Below are 26,686 nucleotides of genomic sequence, written 5' to 3'. Positions count from 1 at the left end.
GTTTACTAATCCTTAAAATGAGAATGCTAAACTAGATAAATGCTAGCTCTATATTTCAGATGTTACCAATCAAAAGTATAAAAGCAAACACCTCTTATTTACTTGTAGAAATACATGACACATGAGGAAATAGGGTAAAAGGAGATATCAAGTCTCTGTCTGAATTTATAGTATTATATTTATATATAATTTATCCAATGCTACACTCAGCCATTTTACCTATGTTCAATACTCATTCACTATTTTCTACTAACTATAAATACATTGATACTTTATACCTACTATTTGACACTTGAGCCGATTCAGAGAGGGATTAGAATGGTTCCAAATCTTATTCTAGACATAAAACAATATTGACATCTGACTCTCGTGCCTCATTGTACCACGGAAGGAAAGTTGGGTATTGAAAAATTAGTTACAGAATCAATAGCATTGCAAGTTTTCAAGGCCTACTGAAGTAAAGAGATCATTCAGAAAGGTAGTAGCTAGGCTCCCATCCCTCAGGAAGCAGTGAAATATTTTAAGTCGTAATATCTCATGACCATCTTCTCTGTTTTCACTTTGTGGCCTTCCTAATGCAGGCCTCCATCACCTACATCTAGACTACTGTAATACCTCGATAACTGTTTGTTTCAAGGTTCTCCCCACTCTCCTTACAACCACCAAAGTGAATTCTTCAACTCTAGCACCATGTTTCCTGGACCATGTATCAGAGCCATACTCAATAATTACCAGAGCTTTCCTACTACTTTCAAGATAAAAAATAATATTTTGGACATTTAAAAGTCTTAATAATGTCTCTCCTCCACACAATTCATTTTACTTCTGTCCCTGAAATAGAGAATTCAAGTACTCTAGCTTACTTTGTACCCTATACATTAATCCCCTGAAAACTCTGGGTAATTCCATATGTGGAATACTCACCCATTAACCACTATCTCACATCTTCTCTGACTTCCTATAAACCTAAAGGATTAGCACTGATGGAATCATTTCTCTCTCCCCATCACGCCAACTCCCCTACCACAGCACATCTTTCTAACTGAAATATCATTTCTTTTCTGGAAATTTGGTCCTAAAAGTTAACCATCTCAGAATTCCAATCACACAATAACATCTAATCTATGAACAAAACTCCCAAAAGCTATCTAGTCATTCATGCATTCAGTAACCAGCTTGAAGAGGATTCATTGGAGTACAGGGTTATCCCAAAAATGAGAGGCAATGATTTCTCCTTTATGTCTCTTTGGATGGATTTTCTTGTTTCCTTATGGCTTAGCTCTAAAAACATATTGGACTGAGTGTGACAACAAAAATATTTTTTTTCACAAATTCCTATAAAAACATTGATTTATTCCCTTTGAGAATCCTTTCTTAAATATTGTTCAAGACAGAAAGACAGAAATGGAATCAACATGTTAATTGAATGGATTGAATACAGAATGATTTTATAAGACAACAATTCTTGATTGAATGCATTCTTATAATCTTTTGAGCTCCCAGATATTCCTATTAGTTTTCTACCAGGATTACTTAAATGTAAAAACCCAATATCATTGGAAATATTCTAATTTCAGTATTCGTAAATGACTTACACATTTTTCTTTTCACTAAACCATGAAATACAATAAAAAGAACTTTCTCCAAAAAATGTCTTGTGGAATAATAAATCATTTGTCCTATTTTTTATTATTTCAATATCTATATGACAATCAAGTTAAGTCAACAGGCATTTATTAAGCATTAAATTTGTGCTCCTGCCCTATTTTAAGCTCAAGGGCACTAGGGAATATAAAAAAAGTGGGGGAAAGCAAAAAAAAAAAGTTCCTGTCATCAAGGAGCTGACAGTCTAAGTACAACAAAATCAGATAAGGTTCCCTTTAAATACTTTAGAAACAAAATCATTAAGACATTATTTAATCTGCATCCTACCACAGTTAGGAGACTCAAGTTAAAAAAATAACGCACACACACGTGAAAACACACACATATACGGATTATACAATGTAGTTATCATTATTATCGAAATAATAAATGTGGCTTCAAATAATAAATCTGATAATTTTTTATATAATCAATCATTAAATATCCATTTATCACCTACCATGGATAATAAAAGAGAATAAAAAGGGGCAAAAAGATAAAAAAATGAATGTCTGTTTCCCTGAGAATCTTACAATCTATTGAAAGATAAAATACATGCATTTATAAGAATATAAATGATATGTTAAATTAATGAAAAAGCAATATAAGATATGCAAAGGAGGACAAGAAGCTAGGTGACACAGTGGAGTGTTTTGAGCCTGGAGTGAGGAAGACCCAAACTTAAATTTGGACTCAAAACTGTAAGAGCTTGGGGAAGGCCTCTATCTCCCTCAGTTTCTCCAACTATAATAAAGAAATAATAATGGAACCTACTTCCCAGGGTTGTTATCAGGATCAAATGAAATATTTGTAAAATGCTTAGCACTGTGCCTAGTATATAATTTATTAAATGCTTATTTTTCTCCCTTCATTTCTCCTTGCTTCCTTTCTCCCTCCATCCCTTCCTTCCCTTCTTATTTTCACCATTTCTTCCTTCCGTGGGGAATTGAAAATGGCTCTGTGGTGTTTGTCCTGACTCTTGAAGGACGTAAGAATGAGTTTCCGAGTGGCAGAGGTGAGATGTTTCTATCCACATGCCATCTCAGCCTGTCTCTAAAATAAACCCAAGCAGGATGATCCCTCTCCTCCCGCCCAAGCCTGGGTGGATCTGCACTGCAGCAGAATATCCAAGTGATGTGATATGGCCACAACACTGCTTTGTCAGAGCTTGTGTTATCTGCAAATCAGTCACTCTCCATGGGTTTGATAAACCAAAAAACTTTCAACAAATGACAAAATCCCCCAAAGTACTGGCACGTTTTCCATGATTAACTCCTTATTTACCCAAGAGAAAGAGAATCTTGTAACAAGATTTGAATTCCCTTAAATCACATTTTATACCTGAGAAAGCCAGGGATCTAATTATAGGAATTTCCTCTTACAAACCTGTAATAGCAAGAACTGCTCGGCGAGGAGCCGATATTTTTCTTAACTTAAACATCATTTAATTTACAACAAAATATCCTGGAGACAAAAAAGCTTCTCCCCCTTTTCCTCAAGATCACCTGTCAAAAGACGGGGTTCCCCTGAATGATTTTTGAGACCCTGCAAGGATATCAGCAATCAGTTATGAACAAATAATCCTCCATACTGCCATTTAGTAGTTCAAAAAGCTGATGAAGTAACATCTCAAAGGGAAAAACTTGGGAACAGAAGCAGCAATATTTTAAACAATGAAGTTTCCATTTTCACATAATCATTTCAAGTGATTTTCCACTAAATATATTGTTTTCTGCTCCTCTTTGGAATCTCCTGTGCATTTCCCTGCAGTGCAATTGTCAGCCCCATCTTTCCCACAGTCTTCCCTTCAGTGAGGATTTTTTCACCATCCAAACCCTCCTCCCTTGCACACCATGTTCTTGAAACTTATAAACTGCAACTCAGATATCAGGGATGGGCTCAAGACCCCCTCTATCCAATTAAACCACAAAGACTTATTGGGTTTAAAACAATCTAGGGACTAGAAAATATAGGGAATGCTAGATAAAAGAACAATTTTTAAAAAGAGCTGTTTTGGTTAAGGACCCTGTTTCAGGCCCCTCAGGGAAACACCAAGAGTAGAAAACTGATCAAAGAAGCTATTCTGGACAGTTGAGACCTCCACACCAGGGATTTGGCCCCGATGCTTGGTTACCATGGCAAAGTAAAAAAAAAAAAATCTAACTGAAGAACTGACAAGTTAAATCTTGAAGCAGGGGCCACTAGATAGACCTCAGGAGTCAATGGCCTTTAGGTATCAGAATAATTTGCTTTGCTAAATCTGTATCTGAAAGAAAATCTGAATACTGACTTTGCGCTATAGTGCTTTAACAACTGCAACCAGAAAAAAACTGTGAGAGCAATAGAAAAAGAATCGATTTAATTAGTCTGGATTTGAAGGCAGGACAATATCACCCCAGCCAATTAATGGCTTGTATGAGCCTGGAAATCTTGCCTCCATTTCCTCATCTGGAAAATGAAGGGGACTATACCTCAGTGGCATTAATTTGTAAGGCTCAAATGAGGCAATCAGTGTCTAGACAGTGTTGTGCAGATCTTAAGGCAGTTTGTATCTGTCACTTGTCCACACTCTTATGTAATATTGTTGATTTTAATAAAAGCTGAACTTCTGTAACACTTGATGAAGTACAGTCATAGTTTGAGGTGAAATGGGACCAGAGGGCTAAATTCTGAATCTCCCAAGCACAGGATGGATGAATGAATGAATAGATAGATAGATAGATAGATAGATAGATAGATAGATAGATAGATAGATAAATAGGTAGATAAATGGATAGATAAATTAATTAATACATTAATAAATAAATGAATGAATGAATGAATGAATAAATGCAGCAACATTTAAGTGCTTTCTACATGCTAAGCTCTAGAATAGAAATGCAAAAGCAAAAATAATTCCTATTCTCAAGGTGCTTATATTCCAATAGGGAGAAAACACAGGTCACTTAGAGCCACTTAGGTCCTCCAGGGCATAGACATGGTCAGTAGAAATACATGGGAGGACAATAATTAATAAAAATAATAGAACAATAATAACAGTCCTAAATCAACCTCCTTCCCAACTCAAATGCCCATTTTTTCTCCATTCTCCTTTCCTCCCTTCTCCATATCCAAGATAATAGAGTTCCATCTTATTAGTTTAAATCAGCATCTAATTGGTTAATGAGATAAAGACTAAGAAAGTCAACTCCCCTTCATCCTCCCTAGGTGATGTCATTAGACATAAAAGATTTCCTTTCTGCTCAAGCTGGCAAAGGATAGAAATAAGGTCAGCTCTTACAGAGGTCCTGGTCAAATGATCGAACAGGTGGGTACTCTGCTTTGGCAAAAAGACAATTCCTACAAAATCATCCTTCTTACCTCATAAGCAGCAAATATGCTAAATGACAAATACAGAAATGAAACTATTTCCCTTCAAGGGAGCCTACATTCTAGATCATGAAGAGTCAGAGAGTTATTCATGGACTTTGAGCCAGATTGTGGCTTTTCATGTTTAGCTGCATTTAGGAAACACCTTGGCAACTTGGAAGCCCCTTTTTCTACCAGAGAGAGGAGGGACCTAGAATGGGCATTGTGCTCATATTTCTGTAACTCTCAGAAGAAAAGGAGGGGGCAAGAATTCTGCAGATGAGGCAACAGAGACCCTGCCTGCTCAGGGTCATGAAATGAGGAAGTGAGGAAGCTGGAGGTCACCCTGGGGATTCTGACTCAGGGGTTCCATTCACCATGGAGAGCAAGCACGGCAAAATTAGAACTTCTTGCGCAATCTGAGGACAGAATGGAAACTGAATGTGTTCTGCCAATAATGGGGAGGGAATGGAGAAGAGGGAAGGGAAACCTCTCAGCTCACCTCCATGTGACCAAAGGGGTTTGCAAGAAGTCTACTTTATCCCCAAACCGGCCAGCTGTGATGAGCAGGATTCTCTGGTGCTCAATCTGCTCAAGTTTCAATTCTGAAGAAGGAAGGAAACTTGGATATCCTAATATGGCGCTGTGTAAAGGAAACCATATGCAGGCAAAGCCTTCTATGTTTCACTCACCCCTTGTGTAAGGGCTGAAACTCAAGTTAATGCACTGGGGTCAGACAATCGAGCACTTGAGGCCAATTACTGATTGGACAATACTTTATAAGAATATGCTTGGAAAATGGCCCTTCCCACTATCCTGTGCTGGCCCAATTGTTTGCATATACAGAGAATTATGGGAGGGACTAGGAGCTGCAGTGAGACTAGCCAGGGTCACTTTAGTGAGAGAGACGAAGAGGTGAGGTCACAGAGATCCCATGGGTCCACTCTCTTCACTTCTACCACTAAAGACCAAGAATAAAGACTTTGCTTATCCTGACTCTGGCGGATTCTAAGGTACTCAGGGTCCTAATGCGGTTACCACAACTTGACCCATAAGGCAAATTAAAACATTTTCTTTTAGTATCCTTGACTCCCTCTTCCTCACCCTTTCTGTACTTGTCCTCCCCTGGATATAGCAGATAAGCTTCAAAAACCATGAAAACATCCCTGAAAGAGAATGATATGTGGTCTGCTCATGTCAGTCCTTAACAAGCATCAGTGGTGACAGTAGCACCAAAGTAGGGGACATGACTATCTTGTCTTTCCATAATTTCTCCCCTTTCCAGCTCACTTTCATGATCATTTGATATCATAGGATCTTAGATTGATAGCTGGAAGAAGCCCTACAAATCAATAGAGTCCAACAGATGGGGAAACTCAGAATCAGAGATAAATGACATGCCCACAGTAACACAACTAGGCTATGTCTGACACAAAATTTGAACCATTGATTCCAAATCCAATATGCCATTCACTATAACACACTCTCTCCTTGACTTCAGTATATTTATTCTAATCCTCTTATGTGTATAGCAGGGCTGCTATGGTACAAAGAGTGTCTAGAGTAAAGAAGGTTCATCTTTTTCAGTTCAAATTTATTCTAAGCCTCTTATGTGTATATCAGGGCTGCTATAGTACACAGAGTTTCTGGAGTAAGGAAATTTCATCTCTTTCAGTTCAAATTTATTCTAAGCCTTTTATGTGTATAGCAGAACTGCTATAATGCACAGAGTTTCTAGAATAAGGAATTTTCGTTCAATTTTCTTTCAAATTTTGACACTTACTAGTTATGTGAGCCTAGATAAGTCACTTAGTTGCCTCAGTTTCCTCATCTGTAATATGAGCTGAAGAAACAGCAAACTGCTCCAGCATTTTTATAAGAAAACCCCAAATGAGGTCACAAAGAGTCAGACATGACTGAAAAACAACAAAATGTGAAAGCACTTTTGGTACAAGGAAGATGCAAAAAACCAGCCATGTCTGTCCTTAATTACTTTATAATTTATTTGTGTTCAGAAGTAAAATAAGACACATGTTATGATGGCACAAGAAATTCAGGCAATTTATTTACAGAAAATGTGCTCTGTCTACAGATTTATTGTTGCTGAATCGTTTCAGTCTTGTCGGACTCTTTGTAACCCCATTTGGGCAAGTCACTTAACCATTATCTGCCTCAATTTCCTCAAGTGTAAAATGGGAGGGGGGGGGGGAAATGATTCCACTTTACACCCAGAGTTGTCATGAAGATCAAATGAGATAAAATCTGCAAAGCACTTTGAAAATGTTAAAGTGCTAAATAAAATTATATTATTGTTACATATTATTACATTGTGTTATATTACATATGATGTATATATATTATTATATGATATGTCATGAAATATGTAATATTATATTATATATACATGATAATTCCTAATACAAATTAGCAGAGTAAAAACAATCATAACAAAAATTAAATTTGGATTCCTAAAACCTGCTTTCAAAGCCTGGCCTTGTCTGGATGACATGGACACAAATCAATTCAATACTGGAACCTCAGTTTCCTTCTTTATAAAATGAGGTGAGTTGCATTGAGGATTTTCTAATAGGGAAAGGGAGTTGACCTTTTATTGCACATTCCCTCTCAACCCTTCATAGTGTGATGAAGTCTATGGATCCTTTTTCAAAACAAATTTTTATTAAATGTTTAAATTAAAATGCATAAGATTTAGAAAGAAAATTATTGGAATAAAGTGTCTCCCCCAAAAAATCAAGGTTACAGTCTCCCAGAAGTCTATCCATAGACCCAAGGTTAAAAACACTGTTCTAAGGTTTCTATTCCAATTAAAAAGTAAGATCCAATGGCTTCTTGAAGAACCTTTAGTTGGGATTGGGAGATGGATGAGGAACCATGGTTAAGAACCCTGTTTCTGAGGTCTTTGTTTGAAGTCTAAAGTAAGAATCAATGGCTTCAAGAAGGACCTTTAGATGAGCATTGGGAGGTGGAGGAGGAAGCAAGGTTAAGAACCCTATTTTAAAATCTTTGTTCCAGCTGTCAAGTAAGATCCCATGGCCTAATGAAATACTTTTTGCTGAGATTGGGAAGTGGACAAGGAAGAAAGATTAAGAACCCTGTTCTAAAGTCTTTGTTCCAGCTGTCAAGTAAGATCCCATGGCCTAATGAAATACTTTTTGCTGAGATTGGGAAGTGGACAAGGAAGCAAGATTAAGAACCCTGTTCTAAAGTCTTTGTTCCAGCTGTCAAGTAAGATCCCATGCCCTGATGAAGTATCTTTAGAGAAAGACAGAGAGAAAGATGAGAGGCAGGGGAGAGAAGGAAAGAGCAAGGAAAAGCAGATGGTTAAGAATCCGGCCTGAAACAAACATGTCCCCTTGAAACACTCCCTTCATAGCTAAAGGCCCCCATAATGCTTTTCCATATTAAGACCCATTAGGGAAACAGGAGGCAGCATGTTGGTACCTTAGGCAAGGTCTGAACATAGCACCTGCTTGTGTTCAACATTTGAACTGCTATCCAGATGCAGTCATAGCACAAATGACTTGATAATACAAAATAAATTTCTAGAGGTCACGGAGAACAATGATTCTAGCCTTAAGTTTATGGATTCTAGGCCTCTCGTGGCCACACCCTCCCCAAGGACTCCTTCCTGTTTTGCTAACCCCTATCCTCATCTCTGTTGCAATGGCTATTTTTAAAAAGAACAATCAATGGAATTCTTTTTAATGTCTCTGCTTACTAAAGGGAAATTTATCAAAAGAAGGAGAAAGCATTTTCTCAAAGTGCTCTGGACATCTTTTTAATGAAACTTAGGGTATCCAAGTCATATCCTGCACCCCTAGTCCTTCAGAAATCCAAGAAAGCCAAGAGCATGACTGTTATTTAGATGTTTCTTTTCTATTATACCTGGCAAACTGGCTTCAGACATGCAGGGCAGATGAGTTATTTTTAAAGGCAGGTTGGATATTTGATGGCATACTGGAGCTTCTTATATAATTAGTGGGTAGAATACATTCATGCTCTTTCTTAAAGGGGCTTTCATGGGAGAGAAAATTTGCTACAGCATGAAGCCCACCAGAGTGGAAATCAAGAGACGCATGATAAAGGGCTAAGTTTGCTGCTACTTCTGTTCCCTGCAACAAATTACTCTTGTCTGGAGCGAGGTTTCCTCCTCGATGTGATAAAATGTGGGTCCTTCAAACTTCAACAATTTTATGATTCTAGGACATGGAGCTCAGATGCTGTCACTACTGCTATGTGTTTACCTACACACACACACACACACCTCACATACACACTATTTTAAAAGGTTCTAGAAGTTTGGAGTTGTTTCTTTATATAATATGGAAGACGTGGAATCATATATTGGATCCAAGATATAGAATCATATGTCAAGAACTTGTTCATGAACATGATTCCCAGTAATGATATTCTTCTAATTAAAAATACAACCTGCTTTTGAATAGCCTGATAAATTGCCAGATATATATCACGCAAGAAAAGCAGAGATTGTTCTTCTACCCTATGGCACAATAAACAATCTAATCCACTTTGAAATATCCTTGAGGAAGAGGAGAAAATAGCCTGATACTCTGTTTGCTATTAACAAGAGAAAGGATAATTTTTTTCCTATTATAAATCAAATGCCCTAAGAATTACACCTTGGAGTTTCCTTTTCTCTTTTAATCAAATTAAATTTGCAGGAGAAAAGTTATATAGTTCCTTTATATATAACTTAAAAGAATATTCCATATAACATGTCAATATTCACTGTGTATTATTGACCTCCTGTACCCTGAAGCTAAAATATTGGAAATGAAATAAAGCTGAGCTGGAGGATGTAACATAATTATCAGCCAAAGCTGGCTTCTCAAGTCAAATGTATCTTTGAATTTTAACCTTGTGGTAGAATACACCTGTTTTTATTGAGGGGCAAATTCAAGTGGAGATACAAAATGAGGCAAATTTACTTCACAATATCTTGCCTCCAATATATGCTATGTAAGAAGAAGTGGGACTTATATAGCATATAAGAAGTGGGACTTTTGAATCTACTGAGTCTCGGGGCAGGGAGAAGGAGATTGTGGGAAGGCATGTCAACAAATGGTTTTGACCATTTTTATGTGGTGTTCATATTTTTAAGGTTCATTGGGGGTTAAATATTAATTCATTTTTTATCGTAAAAAGAAATTTGTCAGCAAAATGGTAGTCTGGTTAGCATCTATTTTAACAAGGAAAATGGGTGAGGTAAAACTCAGAGGAGACGCTAAAGCCTTTTTCATGACTGCCGTCCCATAAAGACTGCCATTTTGCATTGCAGGATTACAAAGTACAAAATTTGTAAGGGAGCCAAGCTGATTCCCATCTTGCACCAATCTGGAGCTCTTACTCGCTTGTTTATGGGTATGAATTACTCCCAAGAGATACAATGAGTCACGAAAAGATGCTAGACAGGCTTTTATGGATGTGAAAGAAATTGGTTCAATCTCCTCCTCTCCGGTTCTGGAGGATCACTGGGGGCTACTCACGGTTACACCTGTTCTTTTACTATTTGACATTGACAGGGAACAAAAGGGTTCTAGGCACTCCATTGCTACTGCTTCCCTTAGTGACTGGTGTTTGTTTATTTCAAATTGCCATCTATAGTACATCCACAATTGGCTGCTGTGAGTTGTGCATTTGTCCTCTGTTCCATATTTGGTTTGAACCCACTGGAATACTGGGACTTGCTGGGCAAACAGACACTGCAGAGCATGCATTAAATTTATTTGGAAAGGAAATTACATTTTTGTCTTGTTGGTAATTACCTCCTATTTCAGTTTAACCTACGTATTCCTTTTCCAAGATCAGCCAGTGTGAACAATGTTCATTGTGCTAGACTCCTAAATCTTGAGAGAAATCTAAAAATATGTGTTAGACTAAGGTAATCACCTGTGCATCAGCTGGTGACTTTCAAGGTGAATGATCGACACTTAAGAAAAGCTGACAATGCTATGGGAAAGAAAGTAGAATCTGGAAGGGGAAAAAAAGGTCCTCTTCCCATTTTTTTTAAATGGCAATATAATTTCACTGACAATTCCCAAAGGGAAATGGCCTCTCAAAATGTTTCTCAGTCATTATCTATTCCATTCCATGTTATGGCAGGGAAAATTATAAATAAGTTGATCTTTAAATTCAAGTAATAGTAACTTTAAGTGATATTCAATATCAAGAAGCTAATAAATAAATGTATATAGTAGCAAAGTGTAAAGTTTTAATTTGGATGGGACCATGGAAAACATCTCACATTTTCTGATCATATGGGAAGCTGGGACTCTGTGAGTTGTACATGAGTTGTCCAAGAATTCATAAAAAATAGGTAACAGAACTGAGATTTAAAATCAAGGCCCTTTGAAAACTAAAATGCAACCCGGCCTTTGAACTGACAAACCCAGTGAATCATGGCTAAAGAAACACAAGGCAACAATGCAATACCAACTGATAAATAAGAGCTTCATAAAGGATTTTGATGATTTATATTAGTATTGAGATGCAAATCTAACATTATGCTAACATTATGCATACTATTTTTACTTGAACAAGACAAAAAAGAAAGATAAATGACTAGGGAATAATGGAATAGCAAAAGAGTAACTAATAAGTAGGTATGGATATGATGTAAAGAGAAATTTTCAGTGTAAAATTTTAGGTGTAATTCCATATTTTTAAGTGCACCATAATTTCAAAAAATGGAATGAATACTGCTCTGATGCAGTTGAATATGGATTTTTTGCTTCCAATGCTATTATTCTCTGGTTCACAGAGATAAAAAATCATCTATAAGTATTTGATTTTAGACAATCTGATCTAAACTTTGCCAGAAATCTTTCCTTCTTTCTGATGTGCACCAACAAGGTTGTCATACCAAAAGAGACTTAATCATTCTCCGTGTTGAGATCACTTGAAATAATTAATTTTTTCCAACTCTCTATGAGAATGAACCAAATAAAATATCTCCTAAACATTCACTATGGACAAGGCACTATGAATTTTTGGAGGAAAGAGGGGATTTCAAACTTACGATTTTTTGATAACGAGAACTTTCAGTGTGGATATATTCTCTATGTAAACAGGTCATCCATCACTGACTCTGCAATTCCTAGTTTTCGTGACCTCTTTGCAGCACTTAAAAACAATGATTTTTCCATAATCCCATAACCAACATGTTTCAGACATCGGACTTCAAATATGATCTTTATCACTTGGAGGCTAGAATTAGCTCTACTTATTATATTGCCTCTCCATTGTAAATTGAGTTTTAATATCATGATTCAGAAGATTTACGCAAAATTCAAATGATTCAAATTCATCTTGGGATTTTTAAGTGTAATGCTACAGGAATGGACATATGTTTTTAGTTTCTAGGGTTTTTTGACAAAGCAGTCTCCATTCATGTGTTAATAAGTCATTATTTGTCATAGGATTAAAATGGCATTTTATGTCCTTTATTTAAATGCTCCCATTGGCTTTCAATTCCTGTGTCCAGTAATTTTATCGGATTTTTTTATCGGATTATTTTATCGGATAGAAATTTAGCCATTATTTTGTCCCAGTAAGTTAAAAGGGTTTCCAATGCTGCAGTTCTTTTCCTGTCAATGAATGAAGGCACAGGTAGGAGGACAGAGACCAAAGGAAAAAAGAGTGGATTCTATACCAGAACAATATACAAGCAACGAGTTGTATCTACCATTTCCACAATGGACACACACCTCAGATCAGCCAGCAGGAGTAGTTAACCTCTGCCTTCAATAAAGCTCCTTACCTTGTAAGTCCAGCTTTCAGTAGAAACAATATGGGAGATTTAAATAGTATCTCCCCAAGAGAAACAGTTAAGGAGTTAACATCTAGCAAACACTGTGGTACCCTGAATGACACCTACTATGAAAAAAAGGGGGGAATCAAATAACAAAAGTCTATGCTGGATGGCACTTAAATGGACCCTTATAATGGTTCACTTTTATGGAACACCCTCGGGTTTTTAATGTGCTATGTATAACGTACACTATCTTATTTGATCTTCAGAGAGATTTAGAGGGATAGATGCTATCAGCAGTCCCATTTTAAAGATAAAGGAACAGACACTGAAAATTCATGTGATCTCAGAGTCATACAACTTCTTTGACAGAAGATCTTGCGACTGATTGATTGCATGGCAAAGGTTAGAATGCCCAGCTTCAAGCCAAGAAGAGTGAAACTCAAATCCCGCTTTGATGACTTAATAGTTATATTACTCTGGGCAAATTCCTTAATCTGGGCATTGGGATACTCCCTCAAGCATAATTAGCAGAAGCTTTCAATCTGCCTCAGCAAGGGGAACTCTAAAATCATAGCATATTACAGTGCATTTAGCCATTAGAAAAAAACAAGAAGAAGCTTCTAAAATAAATTACTTTAGGACAGACACACTTTTGCTAACAGATAGATTATGGAGAATTAGAGATTTTTTAAGTAGCATCTCATCTGTTGCTTGGGGATCCCTAACTTGACTTCCTTTCCTATGCAAATAATAATGATATCATTTTAACATCATTATTTGTTTCTGGAAGACAACCTCAAAAACATTTTAGAGATGTCCAATAAAGAACAGAGTGGGATATGAATATTGAAAAATTTAGGAACAGAAATAGTCTCCTTTGCTTCTTAATACTTTAATAAATATTTATGGCAATAGTGATTGATATAATTTGTATATCATATATTTACAATGTGATAACTGACCAACAACAGAGATACACTTGCAAAACATATAAAATGATTCCTTAAGACAACAGTATCTGACAACCAGCAGGATGAAAAATGAAATTATGTTGGAAGTGGTTTCTCTCATGCAAGCCAACACCAATGAGATTTTCTGGGTTATTGAACTGAAGACCGACATCAGACTTAGACATGTTGCCTGGGGTTAAAAACAGGAATACTCTAGTTCAATGCATGTGTACTTCTAGGATGTGCTTTGTATTATAAACAAATGAAGCCAAATACAGACTATAAAATGAAGTTGGAGAACCCATTAATCCGCCTTTCTGTTAATCCAAAGGATCCGAATACTAATGCACATAATAATATTTTAATAGCAATGCAGGGACTGTCTGCAATTAAGTCATAAAAAGCATGAAGAATTTAATCTGTTTATCATTAAAGCTTCACACAGTGCAACTAGCAAGAAATAACCCACAAAAAAAGGGGGAGCTGGGTAAAGCTCAGGCAGCCAAAGGTAATCCGGACCACTTTTATTAACTGTCAGTCTATCAATATTATTATCTCTATGCTTCCTAATGGTTTCTCCATGAATGATTCCATCTAGCTATCAATCACATGAATAATTGCATTGAAACTAAATTATTTATTCCTAAATTCTCTTTTAAGGAGATAACACTCCTCCTAGGTAAATGTATTTAGCTTAATTTTATTCCAAGATTTTTATATCTGACCCAAGTGGAAAATTACACACACACACACACACATGTGGGAAAAGAAGTGGGGGATGAGGGAAGGAAGGAGAGAGACAGAGAGATAGAGACACAGAAAGAGAGAGAGAGACAGAGAATGAGAATATTTATGTGAATCTACTCTCATGATCTATGAGGATTTTTTCTTCCCTATATTGTAAAATGAATAACAAAAAAGCTTTTCTGAACATTAATTTTTTTCAAATATAAGTGATATTTATATATCTGACATATATATATCATATATATGACATATTATGTCCTGTTTTTAAGAAAAGAGAATGGATCAAAATAATTAATATCAAGGGGAAAAATAAAAATAAAATGTAAGCCTGACTAAGGTTGGTTATATGTGTTAAACATAAAGGACTGGATTGATAGCTTACATTGGAAAGAGCTAGAGTTTTCCTGCAAATGGTAATAAAGGACTGTCTGGCATTTTACTACAAATGGATTTTATCTGGGGTTTTATTTCATATTAAATGTGCTTTCTCTTTGTTTTATCACATGCATTCAAGCACACACCAAGGGAGACTCAAGATTCAACTTTGTTTAATGTGAACAGTTAGTACCAATTTCACTAATTGTTGTCTAACTGTTTCACTAACAAGTTTCTATTTTTAGGCCTATTGTGGAGGACAAAGCTGCATTTTAAGTTCAGTGGGCTCTTAAAGCCTTCTTACAAATTGTCATTTTGTGGAAAAGTTGATTGAAAATTTGGGTCCATTTCAAAATATTTGATATATAAATAATCCAAATTTGCAAAATTTGGGTCCATTATCTATATATGATATCATAAAGAAAAGTTGGATTTTTTAAACAAAATTTTCATTTGAAAACATCAGGGCAAAATAAATTATTGAGTGGCTTTATTGATAAATCTTTTTATCATTTAATCATTTCTGCTTTTACTAAAACAAATTATTTTCAGCATTATTAACTCTCACATGTATATATTAAAAACATACATATATATGTATGTATATGTGTATAATATATATGCACATATACATACAAATGTCTGTATACCTTGTTCCCTCATTATATTCTTTGGAAAAGAAATTATTTTTTCCCATTTATAAAGATGACTATAAATATTCCTGGAATTTTCATGATTTGGAAAGTAAAGTACATCTTACTTGTGCCCTTTAAAAATTTTATAGACTAGCTTGAGTTACAAATCACGAATAAAAAAGATGGACAATTAATTCAAAAATCAGCGTGCCATTCTACTTTAAGGTTGAGGTCTTCATCATTTTCCCAGTAATTATAAATTTATTTCATGATTTTAAGCAAAGCATGTTACTTAGGGGGGAAAATTATTTTTTTCTAATCTCCAACAATTTATAGTGATTAATTCTGTAGAAACCCTGGTATTTTTCATATTAAGAATTTAATTTTCAAAAATACAACTACACAAAATGCATTTCAAAATTCATTTTGCCATAACCTCGGTTGTAAAGAAGAACAACCAAAAAAACCAAACAAACAAAAAACCTAGGCTACTTTCAAAAGTTATTTCAAGTGCCTTAGGAAAAATACTGTAACTAAAGAATCTCATTTCTTGAATACTCAAGTAAAATTTGGTGACAGTAGAAAGGCTGTACAAGCTTCCTACTGGAGGATTAGAAGAGCACAAACTTTTCCATCATTTTAATTTTTTTTTTAGAAATTAGGTTCTTACCTAAAAGAAGTTTAGCATATGAATTCATTTCTTTTATACTTTGAAGATTTTGTAGAGAAAGGGAAAAAATACATCCTATTCTTGTCTAAATGATAGGTTGTACAATAAACTAATTTCAATAATTTAATCTAACAACAGGATAAACTGAGACATTACTCTATGATTGTTCCTTTTGTAAAAATCTTCCCTTATCAATTTTCCCCAGACAGCAACATTAATAATTCATTTTGATGAATAATGCTTCATTATTCTACGTGGTGTCTAAAAACATTTTTTGGATACATTTGGGCTGTTTTTATCATGTGACTTCCTTACCTGAAAGCACAAAGAAACCACCCCTCAGATACTTAAATGCAGTGTCAGATTTATCTCTTGAGGGGACTTCCAGAACAGTCCATTTCCAAATTTTCTACAAAACTTAAGACTCAGAAAAGGCAAAGTACTTCTTTGAAGTCACAAAGTTTATCCCTACATACTCCATCTTCAAACTCAATGCTCTTATCCTGCTGATTACAACATTGGAAATAGCTCTAATATTTTTCTCCCCAATAATTTTCCTATCATTTTAAATGCCACTAAGAAAAAAGCCATAAAAATTGTATTTTAAATTATATGATAGAGTCTCAACGATTGTGAAATAGCACTATAAGCCTCTGACTTCAAACCACTGGTTATTATCTGATAAATAGTCAACAACTAGAGTTTTCCTATTTTATGAATATAGCATGATGAATATAACTAAAGGCATAAATAAATGATGATGGTAATATTTAATAAAATTAATCCCCCCATCCCATTCTTCTACATATCAACTCCATTGTCCATTGGGCTTTTTTTTTCCCTTTCTTGCTTCCATTTTAGTTTGAGTAATTCAATTAAATAGAATTACCTAGCTATCTACCCTCAAATTCAATTTTCTTCAACTGCTATAGGCCTATTTTTAGTTGGCACAGTTACATAAAGCATTCTTTAGTGAAACAAACTATTTCTTCAACAATCTATTAGAATTGCCAAGGATTTTGATTGGTCAGTAACTGACTGGCAGTATGCTTCAATAAGATTCATATTTTAATTTACCATATTGAGAATTCTTGGATTAAATTCAATTAAGTCAACAATTACTCAGTGAGTACCTGCTATTGTTGATTTTTTTTAAAAACAGTGAGATTCAAACAATTCTTTAAATTTCCCTAAGTCTACAGGAAATTGCAAATTGCCCAAATCATTTTCTGAGGAGAAATTCTCTTATCAGGAATGGAGATGGAAGTTATCAGGAGAGTACCCAAGCCCAGATTGAGAATACCTTTTCTTTCCTCAGAAGAAATACAAAGTAAAGAGAGATCATTAGTAATGTAACTCCCTTCTCAAGGTCTACTGCTAAATCTCTGAATGGAAAGGAAAGTGCTTTTTAATATGGAGAGGAATTCTTTAGATTTGACAGTTCAACAAAAGAAGATTTTTAGTTCTATTTGTTTTCCCAGGTCAGGACATTTTTTTCCCTCTCTCTTAAGTGAAATATCTACACTAGCTGTAGAAAAGAAAAGTTCTCTATTCTAATACATTAATTTGAAAACTGAAGGGGACTGGTTTCAGCCATTCTTTAACTGTCTACCTATGCATGATAATTCACATAATGTCTAAAAAAGAGAGAGGGAAGGAAATAAACATTAATATGGTGTCCACCACATGCCAGGCACTGTTAGCTCTTTACCATTACTATCTCATTTGATCCTCCCTGTAAGGGAGGGACTGTTTCTTATTATTCTGATCTATATCTGAGGAAACTGGAGCAAACAGATTAAAGAATTTATCTACCAGCACATACTAAGTTTCTGATTTTGGATTTCACATAATTTCACATAATAGCCACTGTATTTTAGAAATCATAAAATAGTGTCATATTAACCAATGTGTTAGTGAAAAGAAACTTATTTATCAACCTTAAATGTTTCCTAGATTTCGATAACTTATAAACTGGAACTGAGACAACCATTATCCTGTAAAAACATTATGGTGACCACTAAACTTTACATAATAGAATTTGGGGAAGGCAAATGTATATCTGAAGAAGAAAATCTCTATCACATATCTGTCATGATGAAAAACATCAAAGGTGGTCAATGGTAATAACAAGAATGAGAATAACAAAAATTGGCATTAGTGCAAATGGCAAAGTCCTTGAGAGACATTATCTCATTGTGATTTAGGCTGTACATCTTATTACATCCATTTTACAGGTGAGATACTTGAGAAGCTAAGAAAGATTCAGTGTCTCTCTCACAGTCACTGGGCTAATTAGTATCCTTTTCATATGGAAATAATAAAAATAAATTATCTTAAATAAAATCAATCAAAATAAATCAATTGTGAGGAAAGCTAGAGATGGAAAGTTAATACATTCCATCTGTGGGGAAAGATAAGCATATGATTCTACTAATTGCAGTTAGTTAATGCTCAATACTGAGTAAAATAGGGTAGAAGATTCTGGGGAAAACTGCACAATTAGATCTCAACTATTCCAGGCTTCTAAATATGTATAATTTCCCAGTTCTGAATACATAATCATTAAGAAATATCGGTATAGGGCCAAAATAATTTAATCATCTCTTTTCTTTTCAAGAAATACATTTTACTTATTATTTCAATTTTCCTGCCATCCTTACCAGAGAATCTATGATATTATTATTCCTAAATTACAGATCATGCAGAGAAATTAAATAAGTTAATTAAGACAACAGAACAAATTAATGGTTGAGCAGAGATGGGATCCAATTTCCTTTGTCCAGAGTCCTTTCCAAAAGATCTCATTATTACCCAAAGCCTGAAAGTTTCCTCCAGTTAATCTCAAAACAGAACAAAATGAAAAGTCAGGAGCTTAGGTAGTGAAAAGAATTGAAAGGTTCCATTTTCTTTTTCAAATATCTGATAAAACTCATGGCCCATTCATATGATTACTTGAACAATAAAGAAATATGGCTAATTTATTTGTTGAATGAAACTGGGAATGTCTGAATTTTTATTCAAAAAACATTGTTGACCTATTCGAGCCCTGAATCAGGGCACTATTGGTAACAACATTTAAAAATAGATTTAGGAATCAGTCCTAAGGTAAATATAACACCCCAAGATAATTGCAGAGTGCAATACTGTTATTCCAGTGGGCTTACGTTCATTGCACAAATAGCATTTACTTGGCAGAAAGATTAAAAAGCATAGACAGGTGTCTTTAAATATGCCATCACCAACAAGAAATACGCCCTTCCCAAGTGCAAATTATGGAGAGATCATTCCACGCCAAAATGATAAGGTAAGAAGAAAATGAAACCAGGACTTTTTTTAATATGTTCAAGGCATTTTTAGCTAACAATATGGAAGCTATTTGAGATTCGTGAGGGGGAAAACCCAAAAACAAACATTTGGTCCAGAAATTTTCCTTCTTTTTCTCCAATCCCAAATTTTATCAATGGCACCTCATCATAGCCAAAAAACACTATCACCTACTGTTTGTAAAGTCAATTTAACCAGTGTTACCTAGACATTATTTGATGATGCTACATGGAATGATGGACCTGGAAGATCTGGGGTCAAATTCTGCCTCAGACATTTTCTAGCATCAGTAATGCTCTAGCCCTTCATTTCCCATCTATCAAATAAAAGTCTTAGACTTAATTGATGCTAAGATCTTTTACCAGTTCAAATTCTATGAAACAGGTTTTTCTTGTGGGGGAAGAGCACCAGACCTGTAGCTACACAGAATTCAGTCAAACAGAATATGACTTTCTAGGCAAGTCACTCCTGTCTGCCTCAGTTTCCTCTTCTATAAAATGGGGATTAAAAGCAGACTGCATTTCCCAGCTTTGTTACAAGAATAAGAGGAAATAATATTTGTAAAGTTCTTTGCAATCCTTAAAGTGCTATATAAATGCTACCTACATATATTTATATGTATGTATATACATATATATATGTAAACAGATATAGATGGATGAATGGATAGATATAAAGATAAAGGTAAATTATCACTACTCTGTGACAAGGTCTTTTATAATAATTTCATTTGTTCCTTTAAGACTTATATAGACAATAGATTATTGGTAACCTGAATTGGTAATTCAGCTTCATAAAATAACTAAATGATAAAAGAGAGCACTCCAGATTCCACACCGTGAGCTTTTTTTTTTTTTTTTTTTTTTTGCCAGTATTCACCCTGCCCCGTTATGGCAATGAGGATGAGTAAATAGTGATAGTGTGATCTGAATTCCTCTATCACATATTTCCATGACAACCAACACAACAAAGACTAAGAAAGGGGCATGCTGCATTGAAACCTTCTTAGCCCCACTTTATGATTCACTTGTTCCTCTTCGACGCAACTTGGGGTGTGAGTATAAAGAGCAGGGTTTCTTTCCAGAACTGTGTCAACTCTCTCCTTTTGAGTTTTCTGTTTCCTGTATTTCTGAGTTGGTCAAGATCTTCCAAAAAGAGGTGATTTGATATACAGTGTACAGCAAAAGATAGATAGATAGATAAATAGATAGATAGATGAGAGATGAAAGAGAAATAGATGAATGAATACATACAAATAGATACAGAAGGTATATGGATGGATTGAGAAAGACAGGTGGATAGATAGAGATATACGAATGAGAGAGATGAGAGATGGATAAATGAATGTATACAGAAATATAAACATAGAAGATAGATAATGGTGAAAGAGAGAAAGATGGATAATATAGACAGGCAGACAGATAGATAAATCGATAATAAAAATATAAAATGTCTTGAGACAGTTATCACTTCTCAAATCATCAAAATTACCTCTTCAGGAGTAAATGCTGAAAACTATCTTTGCATGTGTTTTGTAAAAGAAAAAGCTATTATTATTAAAAAAAATTTCCCCTTTCAGGACAAGAAAAATCATAGATCCCAGCCCCTTCTGTCCAATCAAGGAAAAAAGATGGTTTATAGAAACACACAGAAAAAAAGCTGTCTGGTGCATTGAAATATCCAAGAAAATAGTATGCTATGCTGAAAAATTAAGCAGTAAGCTCTTGAAAACTTGGCTTTTATATTTTAGATAAGCTTCCATCAGACAAGGTCGAAAAAACACTTTTTGTTGTCCTCAGGCACAGTGTCAATACAATGATATGTAAAATGCACAACAAACATTTATTAAAGGACTACCAGCTAACTGACTTTTAGGTGCTGAATATATAAATACAAAGACTGAAAGAATTCTTACATGAAAGAAGCGAACACTCCAAACTTATTTTATGGATATAAAAAATAAAAAATAACTCAAGTTTATATGGTATCAAGGTGGGGAAATCTTCAGAATGACTATGATCATAATAATATTTTTGAAAAATGAAAACTATTTGGTCTACTTAGCACATTCTGTTTTGGTTTTTGGTTAGAGGGTGAGGAGAGTCGAGGTTGTTGCCTCTGATTTCAAACTGGCATATAAACTCTCTCTATAGCCAAAAACCAAAATCTCATTAGCCTCGTTGGAGGGCTTCCCAAGACATTGTTAAGTGATTTACTTGCCTACAGTCCCACAGTTAGCAAAGCCAGAGACACTATTTGAACACCAAGTATATCTCGAAACCAATTTCAACATCAGTTTTTTGTTTATTTGCTTTTTAATTTGGGTATGTGGATTAATTTCAGGGAGGTTTCTGAACTTGGATAGAAAGGGGGAAAAAATTCCATCTTTCTTTCCATTAACCTCTCACTCAAATTTAGCACTTCTTTTCCATATGAGCCTGCTCAGTGAGGCATACTTAGGTACAAGGTTCAAGTCTCTCTACTTAATAACCAGGAGTTTAAATTATGATTTTGTTTACCATGATTGGAGCTACTGAGTATCATTGAACTCTGTCATTAAATGTTCACCTCTCTACTCCACAATGTTCATTGCTTCTTTATCTTTAGACATATGTAGGGGACTAAACAGGGATGGTCCATGGTCAACTCAATGATATCAGTGTGGCAAGACTTGTGGAGACTCTTCCAATGGAGTTCTCCAATTTGGATGGAACAAGTGGTTTGGACAGGTGAGGTCACAGCCCAAAAGCTGGAAGAGCCTGTTTGTTATTTACATCTATTGAAATTAAAGGGGCAGCTAGGTGGCGCAGTGGATAGAGCACCAGCCTTGAATTCAGGAGGACCTGAGTTCAAATCTGGTCTCAGACACTTAACACTTCCTAGCTGTGTGACCCTGGGCAAGTCACTTAACCCCAGCCTCAAAAAAAAAAAAAAAAAAAAAAAAGAAATTAAAGCCCAAGGACTTCAAATTATTTATTCAAGGTCCCCCAGGGACACAAGGGTCAGGGGTAGGATTTGAATCCACCTCTTCTGAATTGTATTGCCTGGCCTCTCAGAACTCATGCTCTGGGCTAGACTTATAAATGGGAGTCTTCCCTGTAAACTTGGTCCTTTTCACTGTTTTTTTCCTTTTGGGAGAGATACAGAAAACAAAGAGGTAAGAACAGCCCCCAACTCTGAGATGCATTAATGGAAGCCTTGAGGTAATGCCCTTTGACCCTCTCAGACCAAAAAAAAAAAAAAAATCCTAAACTCTCCCTTCCTAGATCCTGCCAAGGCTTGTAGAATGTATATTTGCTCTCAACCTTGTGGCCCCAAGAGAGGAGAGCCACGTTAGCTATTCAAGAACACATGGATTTAATTAGTCCTCAAGTGGCAGCTAGGTACCAACTTGTCAATTATAATATAATGGGATTCCCTCCTTGCTCTCCAGTTCAGAGATTCTGTGAATATTTATTGAAGGCTCCTACATGGGGGGGAAGGGAGAAAAGGGGGGAAAGGGGGGAAAGGGGGGAGAAGGAACCCAAAACACCTAGCTTAAAATGAGAGCAAATAGAACAAGGCACAGATTTGCCTCATTCTTTTCTAGGAGAAAGAAAATTCTCATTCAAGTACTTCAGTAGTTACAGATGGTCAAGATTTTTGCAACACAGCAAACGTTCCTTGATCAAAACATATTGTTTCAATAATGTCCCATACTCGCTACCTCACCAAAAAGAAAAAAAAACCACATATTGAATTGCCAAAATAAATAAAAATCAGTCACAATGAAGAGAAAAAGACCAAAACTCTCTCAGAATAAATGTAGAAAAAATATCTATGTCCATCTAACTGAACACAAATTCATAGAACCACTCATGCACAGACATAACAATCAGGTAATTTGACCTTGCTTTATTGTGTATGTGTGTGTTTACCCTAATATTCACTTTTTGCTCTCTATTCAACTATTAGCTGAAATAAAACTCATTAAACTATAAGCTACACTGGGCATATGTAACAAATTATACTTCCATTCCAACTGACATTAAACCAAAACTTTTTTTTCCAACTATATCTATATTCGATTAAAAGGACACACAGCATTGATGCAAACATCTCATTAGGAAAAGTCATAAATATATTAGATCTGTGTAGTTATACACTGTCCCAAAAATTGGAGTGCAGGTTTAAGTAGCCTTAAAGTGCACTAAGACTTTGGGGACAGCCCTTTTTTCCACTTCACACTTAAATGATAGAGCTAATAATTTGACTTTGAGCATGAATTAAAAAACTCTCTTCTTTGGAGAACATTAAAGTCTCATATCAGCCTATATTTAGTTTCATCCTATCTCTACAAAGAGATTCCTAAGCATCCCCTTCAGGTGTTGATGACCATTGCCCCAGGTCATAGCCAAGTATGTCACACATATCCGGGACATTTAATGAATGACTTTCTTTTCTGACTGTTGACAGAAAGGCAGATACCTTCTCCTGATGACAATATGATCTATAAGACCTTTTCAGAGATTTCTTCTAAAACAGTCCTGGGCCAGTTTGAACTGAGGAAGATAAGTCTTCCTGACAACACCTGGTGCAGTACCCACCCACATGTGCCATTTATTTATTTTTGCTTCTCGAAGGCAGATTGAATTTCCTATATTTGTCCGCCGGCCTAATATGTTGAATTTGGGGATTTAAATTTTCTGAAACTTGCCAAATTACCAGTATCATTGACTGAAAAGAACAGCCTGCCAGATGTCTTCTAACTCCCAAACAAAAGGCCTGCAGACTTTTGAAAACTGGGAATCAGGCTGTCGGGAATTGGGTTTGATTTCACAATCTTATCAACTGCGAGAGAAGATGATGACAGCTGAAAGTACTGAAGCATGAGACAATGGGAACCCACAGATGACTGCAAGAAAAATTCCTTCCTGGCCAGCCAGGTTAGAGAAAATGCAGCCCAGCGTTAAAAAATGTCCTGAAAAATCGGGTTAGGGGGACTCTGCCTACTTGGAACATAATTTGATTTAGTAACTTTTTTTCTGGATAACCTCAGAACCTGAAGCAGAACTAGTGAACCTCATCTAATACAAACCCAATTCATTGACTTCTCTGACATTTATGTTCATTTTTCAAAATATTCAAACAAATGAGAATCCCGGGTGAAAAGTGATAAGCCTTGTCTTCTAACTTTAGGAACCAGCCTCAGGAGGTGACCTGATTCTGGCAAAAGATCACTAGATTTAGAGAAAGTCTTAGGTTCAATACTGGGGTCTCCCACCTGCCACATTCTCTCCCTGCCTACAAAGTGAGATTAATCTCAATCACTTTTTTTCTTCCAATTTCTTTGTTCTAAGATTAGATTTACCTGCTTAATTGTGAACAATTAGTTACTTTTTCTGAGGTATGAGTTTATACATAACATGAATATGATGATGATAATTAACAGAGTACATGAACAAAGAAATAATAATGTTGAAATGCTTAAAATGCACATCATTTTCTAATATCTAAATAATAAGTGACTAAATATCTTTCTAGAATTTATGAAGAGATTTCTAAAAGATATCTTTTATTTTTGTTCCAAAATCAATCATAAGGGTTTTGGTTTTTTTTTTTTGAACTGTACAAATGGTGAAAAGAAATCAGCCCACTTGTATTGTTCCCTTTGAAGCAGAGGATGTGAGCATAGGATCTCATTCTACATGGCTTCCACCTCTCAGGAAATAAGATATTTCAAAAAGGAGAAGAATGTTTGTGTGTGTGTGTGTGTCTGGATGACACAAAATGAAACAAGTGTGGATGCTCCAAAAGAGAAGCTACCACCTAGTTTTCCATCGATGGAAATTGATTTTTAGTCCTTTGTTGTTGAGGAGAGAGAAGGCTGAATCTTTCCAATGATCAACAAAAAACCACTGACAGAATATGAAAAAGATACTTCATCTGTAAGAATTCTAACAAGGGCCAGGAGCTTTCATTTTTTGACCATGTTTTTCTTTCCCCACCTTAAAATTCAATCATATTCTTACTTATTTAAACCAAAAAGCTTCAATTCCTCATTAAAGGTAACACAATGATTCCTGACAGTGGAATCAAATAAGGAATTAGTCCACAAAACTATTAATCTAAATACTCTGTACCTGACCTCACCAGGGAAGTGGGGAAGAAGGTATCTTAATGCCCCTTCACAGGTTGTTCCCTGCATAAGCAAGGGTCATGACTCATAAATGGCACAAGGCCTGGTATTCTGAGTGGATGCCCTTATATGTGTTGCTTATGTTAATATGGCTTCAGGCAACAGCAAAAATTTCAAGGTAGCCTCCATCTAGCTTCCATATTTACATCAATATTGATTAAACCATGTCAAGACAAAGGGGAAATAAGTGAATGGGGAGAGACAAACAGAAAAAAAAAAGAAGAAAGGAGAAGAAAAGGAAAGGGGAGAGGAAAGAAGGGGAGGGAAGGAATGGAGAGAGAAGTGAAGAGAAGAGAGAGAAAACCGAAAGTGAGTGTCCAATATGGCTGGCCATTTAAATAAAGCTGATATTATGGGCTCCTAAAAGAAATACAGAAAGATGCAAATACTATGTCAAACGTTGGGTTTTAATCAGATATAATTGATCCTTAGCCCTCCTTAGTGCTATCAAACAATGGAGACAGACCTTGGATTCTTAAGAGAAATTTCCTAATTAAGGCACATGGAGATAGAAATTTTTATTCCACTTATTTAAATTCCAAGTTAAGATCCAATGAGAAATGAAATACTCATAGTTTATTTCAGTAGTGTGGGTACATATTCCACCAAAAGGTACTGGGATGTTCTTTGGACTGTATTAAGTAAAAGTATTTTGTTTGATGGTTTCAGATTTCTTTAACAACTTGCTGAGGCTGAAAAAAGTCCTTACCTTAGAGCACACTATGTGCTGATAAGGACCTCTAGAGTGACCAAAACCTGTCCCTGGAGGACATGTTATCAAGGCTGTGATCAAAACCTGTCTTGATTGGTGGGTGGTCCTACCAGAACTTAGACTTCAACTGAAACATCCATCAAAATTGCTCTCTTGCCACACTATAGCAGCATCAAGTTAAAAAACCAGTAAAATCCAGAGAGGGGGGAAAAAGAATGCAGTCTCCCTTGTCTCCTTGTCTCCTTGTGTCTCTCTCCTTCCTTCCTTCCTTCCTTCCTTCCTTCCTTCCTTCCTTCCTTCCTTCC

The 26,686-nt window shown here is 35.6% G+C and overlaps 1 protein-coding gene and 1 long non-coding RNA gene across 19 annotated transcripts in view; both read right to left on the bottom strand.

Moving 5' to 3' along the window:
* MBNL1 (muscleblind like splicing regulator 1) overlaps nucleotides 1-26,686 on the bottom strand; it is a 248,565-nt gene that overhangs the window by 102,284 nt on the left and 119,595 nt on the right. The gene's annotated exons all lie outside the window — the stretch shown is intronic.
* LOC141560194 (uncharacterized) overlaps nucleotides 1-26,686 on the bottom strand; it is a 48,315-nt gene extending 21,629 nt beyond the window's left edge. The window contains exon 1 of the long non-coding RNA XR_012487649.1: nucleotides 1-26,686. This exon is cut by the window's left edge and continues 8,651 nt beyond it. This is a non-coding gene — a long non-coding RNA (uncharacterized LOC141560194).

The sequence above is a fragment of the Sminthopsis crassicaudata genome, chromosome 3 (assembly GCF_048593235.1).
Source record: "Sminthopsis crassicaudata isolate SCR6 chromosome 3, ASM4859323v1, whole genome shotgun sequence".
Taxonomy (NCBI): Eukaryota; Metazoa; Chordata; class Mammalia; order Dasyuromorphia; family Dasyuridae; genus Sminthopsis; species Sminthopsis crassicaudata.
Note: the sequence above shows the minus strand (reverse complement) of the source record. Positions and strands in the feature narration are given on the sequence as shown.